Raw genomic sequence first — 20833 nt, forward strand, 5'->3', positions numbered from 1 at the left:
CCCAAAAAGACCCCCTAGCAGGAATCGTCCCATAATCGGGAATAGTGCTGTGACTGATGCTCTGAGGGCAGATGACAGGGAAAATCAGATCAGAGTCAGATCAAAGTCGACTAACACTGAAGCCCCGGTGTGGGGAATCAGATTTTTGGAGGTTTAAGAGTTTACCGCAGAACTGAAGTTTGTGAATATGAATGCAGTTAATCAGCTCCTGCTGCGGTAGAACAGACTGCGACACTCTCATCTCATCTGGATGCTACTGTAGTTCATTTCACTTACATGTAGTGTTGATGATGGCTGCTAAATTTCATCCATTTGTAGCAGGAGTCTTTATGATGAGGTCTGAAATGCTGAAAATGGCACTCATCTGATGGCTGGTTGAACACACTTGATTCAAGGTTGATTTTTGAGGAGGCTTGAGTTTGAGTTCAATCTCTGGCTGCCTAGAAAATGAGAAAATGAGTCAGAAAGCCCCAACAACAATTTAGGTGGGGATCACATGCTCTGGTGTCAGATGAAGATCTCTATCATGAAATATCTAGAATGGGAGCTGTAGAAACTGGACATTTGAGACCACAAAGCCACAATCAGGGGGTCAGCAGTCTCATGTAGAAACACTTTTGACTGTTAGCATCAAATCTGGTCCAGTTCGTTGCTTATTTTGGTCAAGAACTGTCAGGTGGGAGGGAGCGAGGACTCAATTGCAAGGAAAGGAAGGGCTTTATTAATAATAAAAATAAAAACAAAAACACAACAAAAACAACCCAGAGGGGGAAAACAGACTAGAACTTAAACTTGACCTGACTCGACTTGGACTTGGACTTGGACTTGAACTTTAACAAGGGAGGACAGGTGGGGCAAATCAACCAATAATCAGGTAACAAGGTGGGCGGGGTCAAGACAATAGACATGAGAGCACATGGCACAAAGAAACACATGACAAGCCATGTGCTCACACCAAACAAAACAAAGACACAAGCACATGGCCAATGAAGACAAAAATCACAAGCCATGTGCTTACACAAGACGAGACACGAACACGTGACTATGAAAACTCATAAGCCACGTGTTCACACAAAACAAGACAACATGAGAGCACGCAGCCCGTGAAACACAGACTGCGTGCTAAACACAAGACAAAATCACAACATGAAAGCACGTGGCAGGTGGAATGAACCACGTGCTACACAAAACATGAGACAAGAGCGCACGGCAAGTGAAAGTACACACAAACCGTGCGCTCACAATAAAGACAGGACTGGGAGCGCGAGTGTCCAAATCCCGACACGAAACCGAAACCAAACTAGACACGAGTGCCGGGATCCGAACGCCACGCTCCCAACATGAAACAAGGCACGCAGACAAGAGAACAGGACAAAAACAGGACAAGAACGGGAGTGTCAGAGCTCTGTCACAAAACCAAGAAATAAACTAGACTGAAGTGACAGAACCCTGACACTACCCCCCCTCTAAAGGGACGCCCCCTGGCTTTACGAGGGACACAAGACAAAACACCAACAAGACAACATGACAGAACATCAGACACAAAGACAAAGAGGGGAGGGAGGGAGGGGAGCCAAGTCAGTCAACAAAACAAACAAAACAGAATGTCTTTAAGGAAACCAGGGAGGGACGGGAGGGTTGAGCCAGGGAGGCTCAGGCAGGTATGGAGTCCTGGCTGAGGGCCAGGGAGGAGCTGGAGGGACAGACCAGGGCGGGACCGGCGGGACCATCCAGGCAGGCTCCAGCAGGTCTAGGGTCCTGGCAGAGGGCCAGGGAAATGCAGGGAGCTTGGCAGGCGCCGGCAGGGCAAGGTGCTGGGGCGGCGCCGGCAGGGCTAGGTGCTCGGGTGGCACCAGAACGGCCACTGGAGTGGCCTCCGGGCCTACAATGGGCTCTGGGGTGGCCCCCGGGCCTGAAGCGGGCTCTGGGAAGGCCTCCGGGCCTGAAGCGGGCTCTAGGGTCAGACTCTCTAAGTCAGAGGAAGCCTTCCTTCTCTTCCTCCGCTTACGACGACGCGATTGCTTGGAGATAGCAGCCTCTGCGGGAACACCAGCATCTTCAACCACCTCTGTGGGAGCTGCAGCTTCCTTGGTCAGCTCTGAGGGTGCTGCAGCGGTCACAGCAACCACTGGAAGGGCTGCAGTGGGTTCAGCCACCTCTGGGCAGGTGGCAGATGAGGCTGACCTGTTCTTCCTCCTCCTCCCTCTCCCCGAAGAGGTCATCGGAGGACTGGGGACTTGGCAGCTTGTGAGGGGAATGGGAGGTGGACCAAGAGGGGGAAGGCCACCCTCCTCTCCGCGGTTGTAAACAAACCCCACAAACTGCCAGAAAGACAAAATCCCCAGCATTCCCATCTCCCAGGCGCTGACGGGCTCATTAAGGCTGCTGTTAAAAATGTCCTTGAGCGCTGCGTCGCTGATGTTGAGCCCCTCCGCTGTGAGCACGAACAGGTGAGCAAACTCCTTAACGCTGGCTCCCCCTTGTCGAAGAGAGAGGAGCTTGCTGCGCTGATCCACCATCAGCTGAGCGTAGGGGCTGGGAGATGGAAAAAGGAAGATGCCCATCCTTCTGCTGAGTCCTCAATTGGCTGGTTCGTTCTGTCAGGTTTCAGGAAGGGAAGGAGCGAGGACTCGATGCAGGAAGAATGGGCTTTTATTTATAATAAAATAAAACAAAACACAGCAAACAAAACTACCCCGTGGGGGAAAACAAGACTTGACTTGACTTAAGACTGGACTGGACTGGACTGGACTGGACACGAGGGAAACATACGATGAAGAATGACAACGAACCAGCACAGGACTGCAAACACAAGAAGAATAAATAGGAGAGCAAATAAGGCAGGTAACAAGGGAGGACAGGTGGGGCAAATCAACCAATAATCAGGTAACAAGGTGGGTGGGGTCAAGACAATAGACATGAGAGCACATGGCACAAAGAAACACATGACAAGCCATGTGCTCACACCAAACAAAACAAAGACACAAGCACATGGCCAATGAAGACAAAAATCACAAGCCATGTGCTTACACAAGACGAGACAATGAAAACTCATAAGCCACGTGTTCACACAAAACAAGACAACATGAGAGCACGCAGCCCGTGAAACACAGACTGCGTGCTAAACACAAGACAAAAACACAACATGAAAGCACGCGGCAGGTGGAATGAACCGCATGCTACACAAAACATGAGACAAGAGCGCACGGCAAGTGAAAGTACACACAAACCGTGCACTAAGACAGGACTGGGGGCGCGAGTGTCCAAATCCCGACACGAAACCGAAACCAAACTAGACACGAGTGCCGGGATCCGAACGCCACGCTCCCAACATGAAACAAGGCACGCAGACAAGAGAACAGGACAAAAACAGGACAAGAACGGGAGTGTCAGAGCTCTGTCACAAAACCAAGAAATAAACTAGACCGAAGTGACAGAACCCTGACAAAGAACAGCCTATTAAAAGAGGAAGAGACATCTTGATGAAATCAATGACTGGATGTGAATTCATCTGAAATACAAAAACACAATAATAAACCAGCAAGGAAAATCTCATTCGACCTATGACTGGTAGTAATTACAACTGTGTTGTACACTTAAAATATCATACAATTAATTACAAGAAAATAAAAAATAAAGTAACTTTATAAATTAAAAGTCAAATGCGTGGGATAAATTCACATTGTGAAATATAAAGATATAATTACATGATTAATTGTGAAAAACATTGACAAATCACTTTTGTACTCCCAAAGCAGAAACGAGCATCAATAAATTTTACAATATTAGAGAAATATTAGAGGCATGTTTAATAATCTTGGTTTGTGTCCATCATGTTCTAAATAAAAAGACAAAATCAAATAAGATGAAGTATCTTTAATTTGTAAAAGTATGGCATTCACTGTATTCACTGAAAAATAGGCATTACTGCATTTAAAGCAGAACTAAGCAAGATTTGCGAAGCTCCCCCTACAGTTTCCTTCAGTGAATGACACTGTCATAAATACTCCAAGCGCAGCTCTGGACTACAACACTCGCCAGCGCAGTAGTTTTGCAAATACAGTACAAGAAAGAGGAGGTGGGTAATTTGCAAATACAGTACACTCGATGGAGGTGGGTAATTTTCGAAATTGTCTTATAAAGACATAATATATACATTGTTTTTGAATTACCGTAAAGCATTTTGTCACTCTCGCGTGAACGTGAACATGAGGCGAGATTGTTTCGGGTCGGTGCAGCTCAAGTTGCAAGTGCTGTATTCTGGCGTAGACGTGCCAGAAGGGGTTAGTGCACGCCTCAAACACACCACTACAAGTCAATTAACCATCGTAAGGACTTAGAAAACTATTTATGAAGGTAAAAAAAGTTACTTAGTTCTGCTTTAATATATAAAGTTATTTAATAAATGAATTTATTTTGACAGTATTTCAAAGATGTTTTTTTTTTTTTTAAAGAAAATACTTTTACTCAGCAAGGATACATTAAATTTATCGTAAAGGACAGTAAAGACATTAATAATGTTACAAAAGATTTCTATTTCAAATAAATGCAGTTCTTTGAACTTTCTATTCAACAAATAATCCTGAAAGTAAAAGCAGCACAACTGTTTTCAACATTGATAATAATCAGAAATGTTTCTTGAGCAGCAAATCATCATATTAGAATGATTTCTGAAGGATCATGTGACACTGAAGACTGGAGTAATGATGCTGAAAATTCAGCTTTGATCACAGGAATAAAATGCAATTTACTGTATAATATATTCACATAGAAAACAGTTCTTTTAAATTATAAAAATATTTCACAATATTACGTTTTTTTACTATATTTTTTGATCAAATAAATCTACAGTAGTGCAGGCATTAACATTTTATTAAACATATAAACATTATTTAATAGAAACAATTACTCGTATCATGATGTATCATTTTGGTCGTACCACCCACCCCTAAACCACGTAAACTGATCCTAAAAGCACACAGTGTTATTTGTCTCAGTTAACTTATGACCTCACCAGCACCTGAATCATTGGTAGCTCACGGAGCCTTTATTACTAGTATGTCACCTCACTCTGTCAATCTCTGTACTTCCAGAGAAAGGCTGAAAGGCACCAAAACACCTCAGCAACCAATGTAATTACTGCAGCTCGAGGTGTATAAACAGAGCTCCATCTCTGTGAAGGCTTCTATGAATCTGGGTAATTAAAGTGCCCCTGCTGCTTTTATTCAATCAGTGAGATGCCATTCCGACTTTCACAGGCAGCGATCGGAGGGGAAGGAGGGTTCGCCTTCACTTGTAAACGCTGATGTGAAACTCTGCGGATGTAATTGGATGATGCTTGCAAATGGTGCGTGGCAATGACCATAATACTGACCTATCGTTTGATTGCATGCAGGCTCATTTAAAGGAGCCAAAGATGGACGAGAGGTGATTCCAGTAGAGACACTAATCTAAGACACTAATCAAATATCTTGATGGATTCCTAGCAAAAAAAAAATAAATCTCTTATTTGCTTAGCTCATAATCACACATATTTGCAGCAAATTACATTTCTGTGTGGTGTGTGTGTGTGTGTGTGTGTGTTTATGTGGCGGGCGCATAATGGATGATCAGGGACATAAACTGAGGCCTAAAAGAGTTTTTTCCCCCCTCCTTTTCTGATTCAAGGAATAGTTCATCATCTAAACATTGCAATGTTGTCATTATTTATGTTGTTTCAAGCAGTTTAATCGTCTTCAACATTGAAAATAATCATAAATGTTTCTTGAGCATCAAATCAGCATATTAGAATGATTTCTGAAGGATCATGTGACACTGAAGACTGGAGTAATGATGCTGAAAATTCAGCTTTGATCACAGGAATAAATTACATATTAAAATATATTCAAATAGGAAACACTTATTATTAATTGTAATAATATTTCACAATATTACAGTTTTTACTGTATTTTTGATGAAATAAATGCAGCCTTGGGAAGCAAAAAAGACTTCTTTCAAAAACATAAAACAATATAACCAACCCCAAACTTATACTTTACTTTCTTCCAAGAAACACAAAATATTTTCTGTTTTCCATACAAGGAAAGTGGATATTCCAACACTGGAAGTAATAACAAAGACTTTATATAGAAAGATGGTGTACTTGTATTATTATGAATGGGAGAAAGTGCAATGCACAAAATGGCGGAATAAGTCCCAATCGCAGATTTGTAAAGTCATCGCGTCACCGCAGCAGCCGTTAGAAGCTCCGGTACATATAGAAACAGTCAGAAGCTCGCTTCCTATTGAGATGAGCACTTAGGACTGCGCATTAGCTTGATCCAGCCTGAAAAATGCCGTTTTTTTTGTCATGATTCGAGCGTTTAGAAACTAAATTTATGAGACAGTTGTTGTCACGTTTCATTGGTGATTTCAAATATGAAATTTAATCGAAAGCTTGGCGAACAGCTTTGGAGAATTTGATGTTTCCCCATTCAAAGAGATAGGAGCTGCACTTGCATGCCACCGAGTGAAATGACTTGTCTTAAAGGGACTTTGGTAATAACTCGCTCTGATAGATTCAGTGAGTTCATTCATTAAGTTCAAGGATTCAAACTGATTCAGACAGTAATACTTGAGTTTGTGAATCTTTCTGAATGATTCATTAAAAGAACCAGTTCATAAGAATTATTTGTTCATGAATCAGACTACATTGCACTGTATATTTTCTGATTAACTACAAAGAATCTGTTCATAAGAGTCGTTTGCTTGTGAATCAGACTACTTCAATTGTGCTATACTGTATGTTATTACATGCAACCTGCAAGGACAACTCTAGAAAGACATGTTTTCTTGCCATTATTTCATGTCACATGTGTGATCGAGATGCATCAAGTTGAAAAAAAGTGAAATATGCTGTATAAATTACCTCTATGAAAAAGAGAAGCTGTTATTTTGCCTAAAATCTCCTTTTGTGTTTCACAGAAATAAATAATAATGCAGATTTGGAAAGACATGGTTGTGAATAAATGCTAAAATATTGAATTTCTGTGAACGATTCCTTTAAAGTGCCCCTATTATGTTATTTTAAACAGTCATGGGCAGCCACTGAAGACCATATATGGGCAAATTTGCAAATTTGTTACAAACCTACGTATGTTTGTGCAGAAAGCAAGACTGGAATTACTGATGACTCCTTTCAGGCAGTTCAGAATTTCTTTCTTTTAGAAGACAATAACTTTATTTATCTTTGAAACTTTGAGGCCTTTTACATTCACAAACAGCTATATTACACACTACATGAAAGGTAATATCGGAATAAGCATAAAAGGGGCACTTTAACTGTGGTTCTTGCTTTCAACAATAAAGTTAAGTAAATGATGAATCACCAAAGCAACAGTGACAAACTGTCTGACATGCTATCAGTAGTTAAAGAAGGTGCATTACACTGCAGAAAGATATTTTTAATGAGAGCGAGTGCATTTCACACTAATCATTGACAGGAGAGGTCACGTCTAATAGACCTCAGAAACTGAAGAAAAACTGAGGGGGAAATGCATTAAAATATATGAAAACTCTGCATCAAAGATACTGATGGAAATATGAGATCTATCGGGCTTTGAAGTATAACAAGCGGTTTTGAATGTAAAGTCAGAGATGTCTGTACAGTCCATGACTCGAGATGAATTTCCAGCTATGGCATCATCAACTAACTGAGGATGACGAATAACCCTAATCCTTCTTACAGACACCAGCAAAACAGAATAAGGACCGAGACTTACCCAAGTGAGACTCTGGTGTGAAGGTTTTCCAATATGGATGACTTCTGCGCGTGAGAGAGGGGCTGGAGGGAGAGGAAAAAGAGAAATGCAAGACAAATTATCCTCCTTAATGCTGCTCAATTGAACATCTACAAGAAATATGTTCATACCTGGAGCTCTTTACATAATAAAGGTCCCGGATATGGTACATTTCAGGTTGGTGACTTATTACCTCACAAATCATTGCTCTCCCGTTTACCCATAATGCTAAACAGCTGGCAGTGGATCTGTTTCAAAACCTAGTGAGCTGGTTAAGATAGATATCTCATATGGACAAAGTCTGAGGCAGTATCCTTTAAGAATAAGGCAAACTTCCAGAATGCATCCAAAATGCCAGACAAAACAAGACACATCAAGTAAAAGTGTTGCGTTTATCCTGAACAAATTGATTGTGGCTGGAAACTTCTGGTTATGGGACATGATGTCAGTCCTGTTCAACACATTTCAGTTAAAAATGGTTCTAAAAAGAACCATTTCCCCCCCTAAAAAAAAAGCATCTAAAGAACCTTTTTCCACTATTGTAGAATAGAAAGATTCCATGGATGTTCTTCATGGAAACATAGATGCCAATAAAGAACCTTTATTTTTAATAGTGTAGATGAAAAGCCAACCACAAAGAGAGTCCAACTTAAGCAGAAATACAGAACATACAATGAACACGCACAGATGGACAAGACATCTTCTGAACAAATGAAGAACACCTTCACTGCTATCACTCTGCGGCAACAAATAACGATTCTCTGGTGGATTTCCAAGGATTCGCCGCATTAGCGAGAACTTTGGCTCGCATCACAGCATATGCACGCTGACGCACACACAAATAATTATTACAAATATCACACCTCCCCGAGGACACGCTTGAGCCAACTGCACTCCGCTGCCGATGATGAAGTTCTCATTATGTTCGCAACTCAATAGAATGACCTCAGTAGGTCCTGGCTGATTAACAAGTACCGATAAGAGGACGGAGAGCAACACAGAGGTATTTATAACCCGCATTCATGAGTGCAAATCACACATGCTAAGCTCATACAGATCGTTATGCGCACCGAACTAATCTGGCCAGACAGCCGATTCATTCAGGGCTGGATACGCCAACACGGCCTCCGCTATATTTATCAGGGAAAGCACGTGTTAATATATGCAGATGTACAGGGTTTGCCGCTCTGCCCCCTTGGGCAATGCATTAGTAATGAACGCACCGGCATGACCTCATTCTGTATGACTGCCGTAGCTGGACTTTCTCATAAAGCTTCTGGATAAAGACACACAGCAGCGCATGCATCACTCATTTCTATTCTGAAAGCCGTCGACCAGAACAGGGAAGCCGAAGATTGCATCGGATCGTGTATTCTTGCCGCAAAGTCATGGCTCCAATCTGACTCTTCTTGATTGCCCCTATCAGATGCTTATCCTCTTTCATGAATAGATATTACATTACTTGGGCGAGACCCAGAGGGGATCTTTTGCAATTCCTTTTCATATTCACTTTCTTCTACAAGGCCCATTTACTTATAAATGACTGTGAAAAAGGGATCAAGGGAACTCACGGCGCATTTGTATTCCGCGATGGAAACGCTTCTTCCGCATGACGTGACTCTATCAAAACACTTCACAGGTAGACCGGTGGCCTATTGCTTCAACAGGCTGTTAACGAGGGTAAAGTGTATGAGCCGCTGCTTGCGGGACTCTGATCAGTTTCAATCATCCAGATTTACTAGCAATAAAGTATAACATGCCTGGAGAAAGCCATCCGTTCGCATTTCCGTTCAACTCAATGGCAGCTGTTTAGCTGGTACACGACTCTCCGGAAGAACGTGACCTGCGTGACACTATCTGGGAAAGTCCTAGTTCCTAGTGGGAACTTTTACCTGGAATGCCTCCTCAAGTCGGAGTTGCGACTGGAAAACTCGAGGGATGCAACGATATTTTGTATATTAGCAGTTCTGTTTGTCTGTGTCTCGATAAACTCAGTGGTGCACACAGCACTATTTGTGGACATGATACCTCAACATTTCCTGTGCAAAATATAGCTTTTTTATGTATTTGCATTCCGAAAGTCAAGGACAACAGAGGTTTGCCTGGATGCCTCTGTCTTAGTTTTCTGACCATGTGTACTGGAGCGCGGTCAACTCGGGTGTGACGTCATTCCCAGCTATGACATCTTCCTCCGCTGAGGTAAATGAGCATCAGTTCTGCTCATGTATTTTTGAGCCTTAAATGACTAAAGACTAAATGACATCATGACAACGCTGATTGGCTTCTGGCACCACAAGAACGCACCATTCCAAAACCTTTCACTAGTGACTATCCTGAACTGAGACATCAAATAGAGTAGACAAGGAAATATATATATATATATATATATATATAAGTCAATTTCATGCTTTTAAGAACAACAACAACAATGACGACGAACATGAGTTATGGGGAAAACATCTACTGACAAAAAATAAATCATTCAGTTTTTTTCCCCACTGAAGTGTGTAACTTTTCATTATTCAACAAAACAGTGAAAACTAAAAGAATATGTAGGGTTTTTTTCTTATTCAAAAAGTGACAAAGACAAAAAGAAACTTCTGTTTTTCACAGAAGTTCACATAACATTTTTAAACAACTTCACAATTGCTTGTATTTTTCCTTAAAGGTGCCCTAGATTCAAAATTTGAATTTACCTCGGCATAGTTGAATAACAAGAGTTCAGTACATGGAAAAGACATACATTGAGTTTCAAACTCCATTGCTTTCTCTTTCTTATGTAAATCTCATTTGTTTAAAAGACTTCCGGAAAACACGCAGATCTCAACATAACACCTACTGTTACGTAACAGTCGGGGTGTACGCCCCAATATTTGCATATGCCAGCCCATGTTCCCAGCATTATGAAAGGCATTAGACAAGGGCAGCCAGTAACGTCTGGATCTGCACAGGTGAATCAACAGACTAGGTAAGCAAGAACAACAGCGAAAATGGCAGATGGAGCAATAATAACTGACATGATCCATGATAGCATGATATTTTTAGTGATATTTGTAAATTGTCTTTCTAAATGTTTCGTTAGCATGTTGCTAATGTACTGTTAAATGTGGTTAAAGTTACCATCGTTTCTTACTGAATTCACGGAGACAAGAGCTGTCGCTATTTTCATTTTTAAACACTTGCAGTCTGTATAATTCATAAACACAACTTCATTCTTTATAAATCTCTCCAACAGTGTAGCATTAGCCGTTAGCCACGGAGCACAGCCTCAAACTCATAGAGAATCAAATATAAACATCAAAATAAATACTTTACTCACATAATTCAAAGCATGCATACAGCATGCATGACGAACATCTTGTAAAGATCCTTTGAGGGTTATATTAGCTGTGTGAACTTTGTAAATGTGCTGTAATATAATCGAGAGCTCGTGTGGCAGGGAGCACGCGAATTAAAGGGGCGGCGCGCTGAAAAAATCAGTGCATAGTTAATGATGCCCCAAAATAGGCAGTTAAAAAAAATCATTAAAAAAAATCTATGGGGTATTTTGAGCTGAAACTTCACAGACACATTCAGGGGACACCTTAGACTTATATTACATCTTGTGAAAAAGCATTCTTGGGCACCTTTAAGTCAATTTTCACTGAAGTCACTAAAGCAAAATAATCTGCTAAATAAATATAAATTATATAAATGCTGTAATTATTATTATTAGTAGTAGTAGTAGTATTAAGTGGCAATATCTGGCAAAAGTTTTGGTTTCAAAGAAGGTTGTGACAAAAAATTCACTGCAATAGTTCTTTTTAATTTATTGTATGATCTGGGATATATAGCTTGCAATAACTTAATAAAATTCAATATAAAGATAAACTGTACATTAACGTTCTAAAGTTTGGGGTCAGTGAATAAAAAAAACTTTTATTCAGCGAAGATGCATTAAACTGAACAAAAATGACTGTAAAGACATTTATAATGTTATAAAAGATTCCTATTTCATATAAACTCTGTTCTTTTCATCAAAGAATCCAGAGAAAGCGTATCACGGTTTAAACAAAAATATGAAGCAGCACAACTGTTTTCAACACTGTTAGTGATATTAATCAGAAATGTTTCTTAAACAGCAAATCAGCATATTAGAATGATTTAGAATAAATTACATTACATTTTAAAATATATTAAAAAATGTATTCTAATATATTATAATTAATAATAATAATTCCTTATATTTATATAACGCTTTTCTGGGCACTCAAAGCGCTTTACATACAGAAGGGGGAATCTCCTCAACCACCACCAATGTGCAGCATCCACCTGGATGATACGACGGCAGCCATATTGCGCCAGAACGCCCACCACACACCAGCTTATTGGTGGAGAGGAGACAGAATGATGAAGCCAATCAGTGTATGGGGATGATTAGGAGGCCATGATGGACAGAGGCCAATGGGCAAATTTGGCCAGGATGTCGGGGTTACACCCCTACTCTTTTCGAAGGACATCCTGGGATTTTTAATGACCACAGAGAGTCAGGACCTCGGTTTGACGTCTCATCCGAAGGACGGTGCTTTTTGACAGTATAGTATCCCTATCACTATACTGGGGCATTAGGACCCACACAGACCACAGGGTGAGCACCCCCTGCTGGCCTCACTAACACCTCTTCCTGCAGCAACCTAGTTTTCCCAGGAGGTCTCCCATCCAGGTACTAACCAGGCTCAGTCCTGCTTAGCTTCAGTGGGCAACCAGTCTTGGGCTACAGGGTGATATGGCTGCTGGCTAATATCACCCTGTTACAAAACGGTTATTTTAAGGGGTGGTTGATTATGATTTCATTTTTTTAACTGTAGTTAGTGTAAGTAGTTAGTTCAAACAGCAACTGTAATGTTTGCAAAGTTACAACGCTTAAGCCGCGCACACACTTAACGACTGTAAGGCCGATTATGAATGTAAACTGATACTTATGACTGACCGCGCTCAAACGCATCCAGTCAGAGCCAGTTGAGTTCAGTCTGCGATTACGGTCAGTGTTTAAATTCCATGTGTAAGTATATAAATCTGCTTCAGTCGCAGGAAACAATCGCTGTATGTTAAGCACAGTCTTAGAATGTTTTAGCTAGTTGTTAAATGTGTGCCCGGCTTAAAAGTTCAATGCAAAGGGAGATATTTTCTTTTACAGAAATTTTTACAACAAACGGCTAGTAGGAACTACAATGAGCTTCTTCCCGGGTTAGTGACATCACAAACCCTAAAATTTACATAAACCCCGCCCCAGAGAACACACAACAAAGGGGGTGCGGCCATATTGGGCTGCTTTAGAGAAGATGAAGAATTGTTTTAGTCGAGTGTTGTTGTGTTACAAAATCATTTTAACCAAATTTTTTGAACAGTAATGTACATACAAAGAGAGATATTAAGAAAATCTTGTATAAACTATTGTTTGCCAGCAAGACCAGCATAAAACCATCCTAGCCTAGTATGGAAATTCCTGCAGGTTTCAGGCTGAGAGCAAAAGTCCTCTGCTGTTGATTCGGCTGTTTGAACTGTTTGTTTAAATCATATTGCCTTTGGCATCATTAGAGAGAGTTTTCTAGGTCAGCGAGTGAATGTGCTTATGTGTGCACCTCAAATCCCTCTTCTTGGAAATATAAACAAATCCACCTCGCGAGTGGAAACTCACAGTTGTCAACTCATCTCCTCTGCTTACTCTGTAATTACCTGTTCAAAGTGCTGCATTTGCAAAAAACACACCAATGCAAGCTGTATGAATGCGATTACTGTTACCTGTCCAGTGGCATCTTTACTCCAAAGCTCTTCTCTGGACTGTGCGGGGATCATTATTCATATTTTTGACTTTTGTTTATTAGACATTTCTCCTGCTTGGATGGATATTTCCACCAAGTGTTTGCCTTCTCTATTAGTTTGGCCAGAATGAGGCATCTTAGAAATCAGCATAATTATGGAGGATCTGCTTTACTCATGAACATCAAGGTATTTTTAAATGCCTCGTTCAGGATCCAGTAATGTCTAGTCGCCAATCAGACGAAAATGCAGCATGTGTTTCCTGAAACAAAGAGACAAGAATGAGTCACAGCGCTCTGCCAAAGCAGCATCATTTCTTTTCGTCATTTCTGTGCTTGTTTTTAGGGAAAAATCTGCAGATTTTTAAGTAATTTGATTTGAACAGTGTTATTGCTGGGGAGAAGCTAAATAAATTTAGTGTTATTTTACCATAAACCATAAATGAGACACTGATGACACACTTAGGGGTTCACAGCTGAGCGAGCTGAGGCAATCATCAAACACACTCTTTAAAAACTATTTGTCATATTTAGCACTGGAAAGTCTGATTCATTTAGAAGTGTATTGGTTTGTTCAGATGGTTTATGTAAATGAAACATTTTACCTCACTTTCATAGTGATATGTTCAATTAGACACTGCTGTTCAGCAATATCTTTTCAACTTAGTCATATATTAATGTTTTTGTCATATTTAGAGAATTAAGGTGAAGAATTAGTTGTGAAACCATCAGGAACCTATGGAAGAGGATTAGGGCCAAGCAATAATAATAAAAAAAAAAAAAAAAAAACATTTTAAGAATTAAAGTTGTTAAATTTCGAGAAACAACTCGTTAAATTTCAAGAAAAAAGTCGAGATAAAATGTTGAGAATAAAGTAATTAAATTACGAGAAAAAAGTCGTTAAATTACGAGAACAAATTCGTTAAATTATGAGAAAAAAGTCGTTAAATTACGAGAATAAAGTAATTAAATTACGAGAAAAACGTTGAGATAAAATGTTGAGATAAACATTAAATTATGAGAATAAAGTCATTAAATTACGAGAAAAAAAATTGTTAAATTATGAGAACAAATTCGTAATTTAACGAATTTGTTCTCGTAATTTAACAACTTTTTTCTCATAATTTAATGCGTTTATTCTCAACATTTTATCTCGACTTTTTTTCTCGAAATTTAACGACATTTTTCCTCATAATTTAACAAATTTGTTCTCGTAATTTAACAACTTTTTCTCGTAATTTAATGACTTTATTCTCAACATTTTATTTCGACTTTTTTTCTCAAAATTTAACAACTTTAATCTCGAGATGGTTTTATTTTTTTTATTATTGCTTGGCCCAAATCCTCTTCCGTAGGAAGCCTTTAGTCTCCAGTGCCACTTAAAATCCCATGTTTCCTGCTATATATATACAGTTCATGTTTCCTTCTGAAGCATCAGTGAATGTTTGAACCTTTTTTAAAAGTTGTGTTTGAGTCCCTCGATTGTCCTCAGTGTGAAAAGATGGATCTCAAAATCATACAGTCACTGCTGGAAAGGGTTCAAATACGCAAAAGATGCTTGAAAACTGAAGAATCTGCAGGACCTGGAGATTTTTTCTGAAGAACAGAGCTCAGTTTAACTGCTCAGAACAAACAAGAGACTCATGAACCACCATCTGTCACGTAAGCACACAGACACAAGATGTTGAGGATGCAAGCGCAGCGTTGTTTATTAAAGGGTAATCCAAAGTCGTAATCCAGAACAGGCAAGGGTCAAAATCCAAGAAAACAGTCCACATAAACAGAAAGCCAGAGAACAGAAGTGAACGTAACAAAATATAACAAACCACAACCAAGGACAGAAACAACTGAGTATAAATAGACAGACACAAATGAGGAAACACAAAACAGCTGAGTGCAATGAAATGGGATAATGAGTCCAGGAAGTGTGTATGGGTAATGTAGTTCTGACAGGTGAAAAAGGGGTGAGAACAGTCTGGGTGGAGTGCCCTCTAGAGGCAGACAAGGGCACTCCCAGTAATGATCGTGACACCATCACAAAACATAAAAACAGTCGTGGATCATCAGGTAACCACACACAGTATTGAGAATCAATGGTTCACATACTTATGAATGGGGTTATTTTAATAAATTCAGCTATTTTTTTTTGTCTTATGGATTATATGTAAACATATTTTATGTAAAATATCTTACTCAGGACAGTACTATATAAAAAATAACATGCATTTTGTATTATCTCCCTTATTTTGTTAAAATTATTAACATTTTCACAGATTCTGCAAGTGGTTCACATACTTTTTCTTGCAACTGTATGTGTGTGTGTGTGTGTGTGAGCAATAAGGTACGAGAGGCTGTGATGTATCATGAATAAGTCACGGCTGAAGGGCATTGTTAGGCACGATGCTAAGCGGAGTGCCTGCAACCCCTTCTGCCGTGACTTATTCATGATACAGCGCTAGCCTCGAGTACCATATTGCTTTTATAAAACGGTTGCCACACAATACAAATATTAAAGCCAAAAAATATGTATCAAGGCAAGGCAAGGCATTTTATTTCTAAAGCACATTTAAAACAGCTCCTGCTGACCAAAATGCTGTACAATCTAACAACACAAAAAACGCATTAAATCACAACATTACATTTACATTGATTTAAAAGCCTGAGAAAAAAAAGATATGTCTTCAGTGAGGATTTAAAACCATCAACATTGGAAGACAACTTTATGTGAACCGGCAAATCATTCCACAGACGTGGAGCGGCAACCGAAAAGGCACAATCACCTTTTAACTTCAAACGAGACCGTGGCACAGTCAGCATCAACTTGTTTGTGGACCTTAAGAGCCTAGAACATTGTTGGTGGAGGAGGAGATCAGTAATGTATTGTGGAGCCTGGCCATTTAACCCCTTATACACATAAAATAAAACTTTAAATTTCACACGGTATTCAACCAGCAGCCAATGAAGTGAAGCCAAGACAGGCGAGATATGTTCCCTCTTTCTGGTTCCAGTAAGAAGCGTTTTGTACTAGTTGCAGGCGGGACAGAGAGGATTTAGCCACACCTAGATATAGTGAGTTACAGTAATCCAGCCTGGAAGATATAAAAGCATGGATTACTGTCTCCAAGTCCTTGACTGTTAAAAATGGTTTCAATTTAGCGATGGATCTAAGATGGTAAAAGCTACAATCAACAAATCAATGCAACTTTCATAAAGTAAAATGACTAAAAGCTTTCCTTCCGTTGGAAAAAATAGGCCCTGACCGTGAACAGCAACAGAAGTTACATTATTACGCCATTAGATGGCAGCAAAGACTGTCTTTATGAGTTTGTCAGTCAGTAGCGAAGAATTTTATGTTGAAAAGATTGAATTGTTGTGAACAAGACGCAACTGACAAATGCTTTGACTAGCGCTGTCAGTCACGGGAAAACACCTTAACTGTTAAAAGGACAAGATATTGCAGCGGACATTTAAACTGATTTTTTATTACGAACACAGGACTGACCTGAAGGAAAATGCTAAATCTGAATGCAGGTAATAAACTCGTTCAATCGATCTCTTTCTCACAATACTCTTCTACATAATAGAGTAAGCTTCAATGAACAATATCAACTGAGAACAAACAGTTTACGTTGCTAAGAGTGGTTGCTAAGGGTGTTGTGTAGTGATACACAGAGCTGTTGGGTGAAGCGATCATAGCCGTGTTTTATTGTGAATAAAACACAGCTATTGACCAATCAGAATCAAGGACAGGAACTAACCGTTTTATAAATATAAAGTACATAAAACATAAAATATGATCATTTAACAATATTTATATTTTTTATATGTGTATATGTATAATTACTGGTTAGTATGCAACATTTGTTATGTGGTTTCCCCAACACGTCATGGTAAAATGTGTTAAATGAAGCTGTAAGTACTACACTATTATAAGTAGCTTAAAGCACCATTATATTAACCAAGATATGCAATGATCAACAAGTAAGGGATGTGCAGAACCTTATCATTTATGGGCATCCCAGCTCTTTCTGCAGGCGCAGATTCCTCGTCGGTCTGCCAATGACTCGGCACATCTAATTGGCATTCTGCCTGTGTGAGAGACGCTGGGAGATTCACCTTGCAGTGCCAAGACTTGTGTGGCAGACGGAGGAAGAAAACAAAACAAAGACAAAAAGCACACAACGGAGAGCAAACTCAAAAGCATGAGAAATGTGAGGATCACCTGCTTACGGTGGGCTGCGTGTCAACTCATTATCTGAAGATTCCTGCGCATCCAGATTTAGTTTTATGTCCAATGGAGTGCTGAAGTGAAACTCCAACCTGACAGGACCTCTGAAGTCCAAAGACAGGGCACTTGTTGTCCTGGACTGAGTGAGGAGGACAGAAGAAGATGGGAAAAGAGATGAGGAAGGAAAGACGAGATAGGAGAGAATTGAGCTTATGTACACTGCACGACTCCAGACATCAATCTGCGCCAGGACAGAGGAAGTCTGGGACGGAGGTGCCAGAAACAGCACCAGATCCGACACGTTCAGAGCTTCAGCAAATTCACAAAGGCGAATGGTTTCCTCTCACGCTTTCGCTGAAGAAAAGCAATTAGTCAAAGCCTGAGAGCAATCTCACGCTCAGCAGGTGAGCGGCACACACAAGCAGCAGTGGAAGAAAACGGGAATATATCTGGAGAGAGAGGGAGAGACGCAGCCTTCAAGTCATGTCAGAATGATCGCCTTTAAGAGATCAGCGCACGAGTGTCGCCGCAATGTTGTAATTACCAGCAGGAAACTTGGGATTTTCAGAATTAAAGAATTATGGTGGAAGTAAATTACTATTGGTGCTTTTATTTACTGTTTTCCTTCCAATGTTGAAACATGTATGTTGTGAATCATGACCCTTTTGAAACTTCTGAACAGTAGTGTATGATTTTAACTCACATCATTGGTTAAGCCAAAGCTGGGCTGCTCAAATAAACATATTGTAATTTGGTGCTACTAGTGTCACAAAAAATACACACTGCAAGTAGTTTTTTTTTAATAAAAAACTTTATATATGGAAAACATTTTTCTAGACAAATATAGTAGCTAGTAGCGGCCTTTGCTATGTTTCACCCACTTCGCTTGAAAAAGACCTTGCTTGCGCTCGAAAAAGAGCCCCATCTCCCGCCATCACGCGGCGCACACACACCAGGGTCGGAAATTAACAGGGGCTTGGGGCAAAATGAATAAAAATGCTTACAAAAAGATATGGTGCAAAAAAGTCTCCTTGTAAGTTCTTGTTTTTAATATTTAGAAGCAAAATCACACGAGCAAAAGTGCTGTTTTCCCGAATATATGAGTACCTTTGACATTGCCGGCAATAGAGGCCTCACTGAGCCATCGGATTTCATCAAAAATATCTTAATTTGTGTTCTGAAAATAAACGAAGGTCTTACGGGTGTAGAACGACATGAAGGTGAGTAATTAATGATAGAATTTTCATTTTTGGGTGAACTAACCATTTAATAGGCTATTAGTTGACTTACATTTTAGACACAATATTTTTTCCTTTATTTTGTCAACGAAAATAGTTTCAAACAGTAGAGCAATTTCCTGTCTCCGAGCAACACAGTTTCAGTTTCGTTACTGAATGAATCCACGTTTCTTAACAAATCCTTCTAATGAATGACTCGACGACTCACTTCATCTTTGTCCCTGAATCAGCCATTTTGAATGAATCGTTTGATTGGATGATTCAATGACTAACTCATTAAGACAATGATTTGCCACCATCTACTGGCGGTTTTAGTATCATTTAATTTTAGCTGAGGGATGAAGATTGAATGATGTTTATGTTTTCGGTCATGATTGTAACAATAGTTCTGGTTAAAGAGTGAAATGGACTATTAAGAGCGAAATATGAGATAACATAGTAAATATAACACGAGATAAAGTAATTGCAGTCGCATTAACACTCCTTAAGGCTCCCACAGCTCTTCTTGCCACAATTAGATTGTGTCCGAAATCGCCCCCTATACCCTTAAATAGGGCCAGTTGTAGTCCGAAATTATAGTGGACGTTATCGAGTGCACTCATTCAATCCCTCAATGGACTGCTATAACAAGAATACAACTGAAGTACATTTAACAGCTAGAGAATTCCCATAATGCACTGTGAGAGTCGCACGCCGAATGTAGTAATGTAGAATATGCAGACAATCTCAGATGTTCGCAGCGCCAGCACAGTTTGCTATTGATCATACAAGCCCGACGGGGTGCAGCATAACTTCTGATACTAGTATCAAAGCTAATTGATGAGTTGGTGCAACAGTAAATGTCAGTTTAATAACATTTGCAGCCTCCCCTCTTAAATCTCCCACTTACTGCATTACATATCAGATTCAGAAACAAAAAAGATGCATTGAAAACTCCAAAAAACAGCCCATTAGGCAAAGACACGTTCACCTCTAGACTTCAGCTGGGCATAATACACCATGAAGAGATGGTTTAGAAAGCTCCTGTAAGCCTGTGTGTCAATAACATTGACTTCCCATACAGAGAAAGTCAAGCAGAGATGGCGAGATAATGATTTGGGATGCTTACCTAACAGACGGAGAGATCTGGGTCTGCTTTTCTGCTGTTCAGTTTTTGCTCTTTATGATGTGGCGTTTGACAGATGAGTTTAATAAAGAGGCTTGTGGGTAATGACCCAATGGAGGCCTCAATCTGGTAGGTTTTACGGGAGAAAGGAGTAAATGCAGAGAAGGCCGCGTAGGTCAAGATCGGTTGCGCTGTGAGATGAGCATTTCAGTCCACTCCATCATGGACATTCACAACAGGTCAAGCTACCCTCGGCCTATAAGATGGGAAAGAGATTTGAAAATGGATCAATAGCAAAGAAAATATTGACATGGTGTCATTTTAGTACTTCAGAACTGTTCTTCAAATGGGAAATATCCATATTTAGTGGTCTAGTCAGTCTGGTCCAGTTCATGACTTATTCTGGACACTTAAACAGGAAGAGACCGTCTGACTGATATGAAAACTGACCAGCCACAGTTAATTTGGTTCGTACATGTCATTTAGAGCTGGGCCCCACACAACAAAAGTAAAGAGGTATCGCGGGCCGCGGCTTCCGTAATGCATCCGCGAATGGACCAAGCGGCAACCTCCCCCCAGTCTCTCGTGAAGCCAATACAGAAGTGACTTAAACTGCGATTCATCGACTGGCCGCTAGGGACAGGCTCCAAAAGAGAGCAGAATCTCATTGAGTCCCATGTTAAATT

The 20833-nt window shown here is 40.0% G+C and overlaps 1 protein-coding gene across 3 annotated transcripts in view; it reads right to left on the minus strand.

Annotated features, from left to right (window-relative positions):
- inpp4b (inositol polyphosphate-4-phosphatase type II B) overlaps positions 1–20833 on the minus strand; it is a 244590-nt gene that overhangs the window by 213386 nt on the left and 10371 nt on the right. Inside the window, exons 5-9 of one of the 3 annotated variants that reach the window (XM_048196108.1) lie at positions 20151–20403; positions 17576–17943; positions 13560–13839; positions 7761–7822; positions 277–440 (exon numbers count right to left, since the gene is read on the minus strand). The gene's annotated coding sequence lies outside the window, so the exon portion shown is untranslated. Of the gene's footprint in view, positions 1–276; positions 441–5374; positions 5473–7760; positions 7823–9349; positions 10098–13559; positions 13840–17575; positions 17944–20150; positions 20404–20833 lie in introns of those variants that run through there. The other 2 variants (XM_048196110.1, XM_048196109.1) reach the window with 2 other exon arrangements.

This window comes from Megalobrama amblycephala, linkage group LG7, assembly GCF_018812025.1.
Source record: "Megalobrama amblycephala isolate DHTTF-2021 linkage group LG7, ASM1881202v1, whole genome shotgun sequence".
Taxonomy (NCBI): Eukaryota; Metazoa; Chordata; class Actinopteri; order Cypriniformes; family Xenocyprididae; genus Megalobrama; species Megalobrama amblycephala.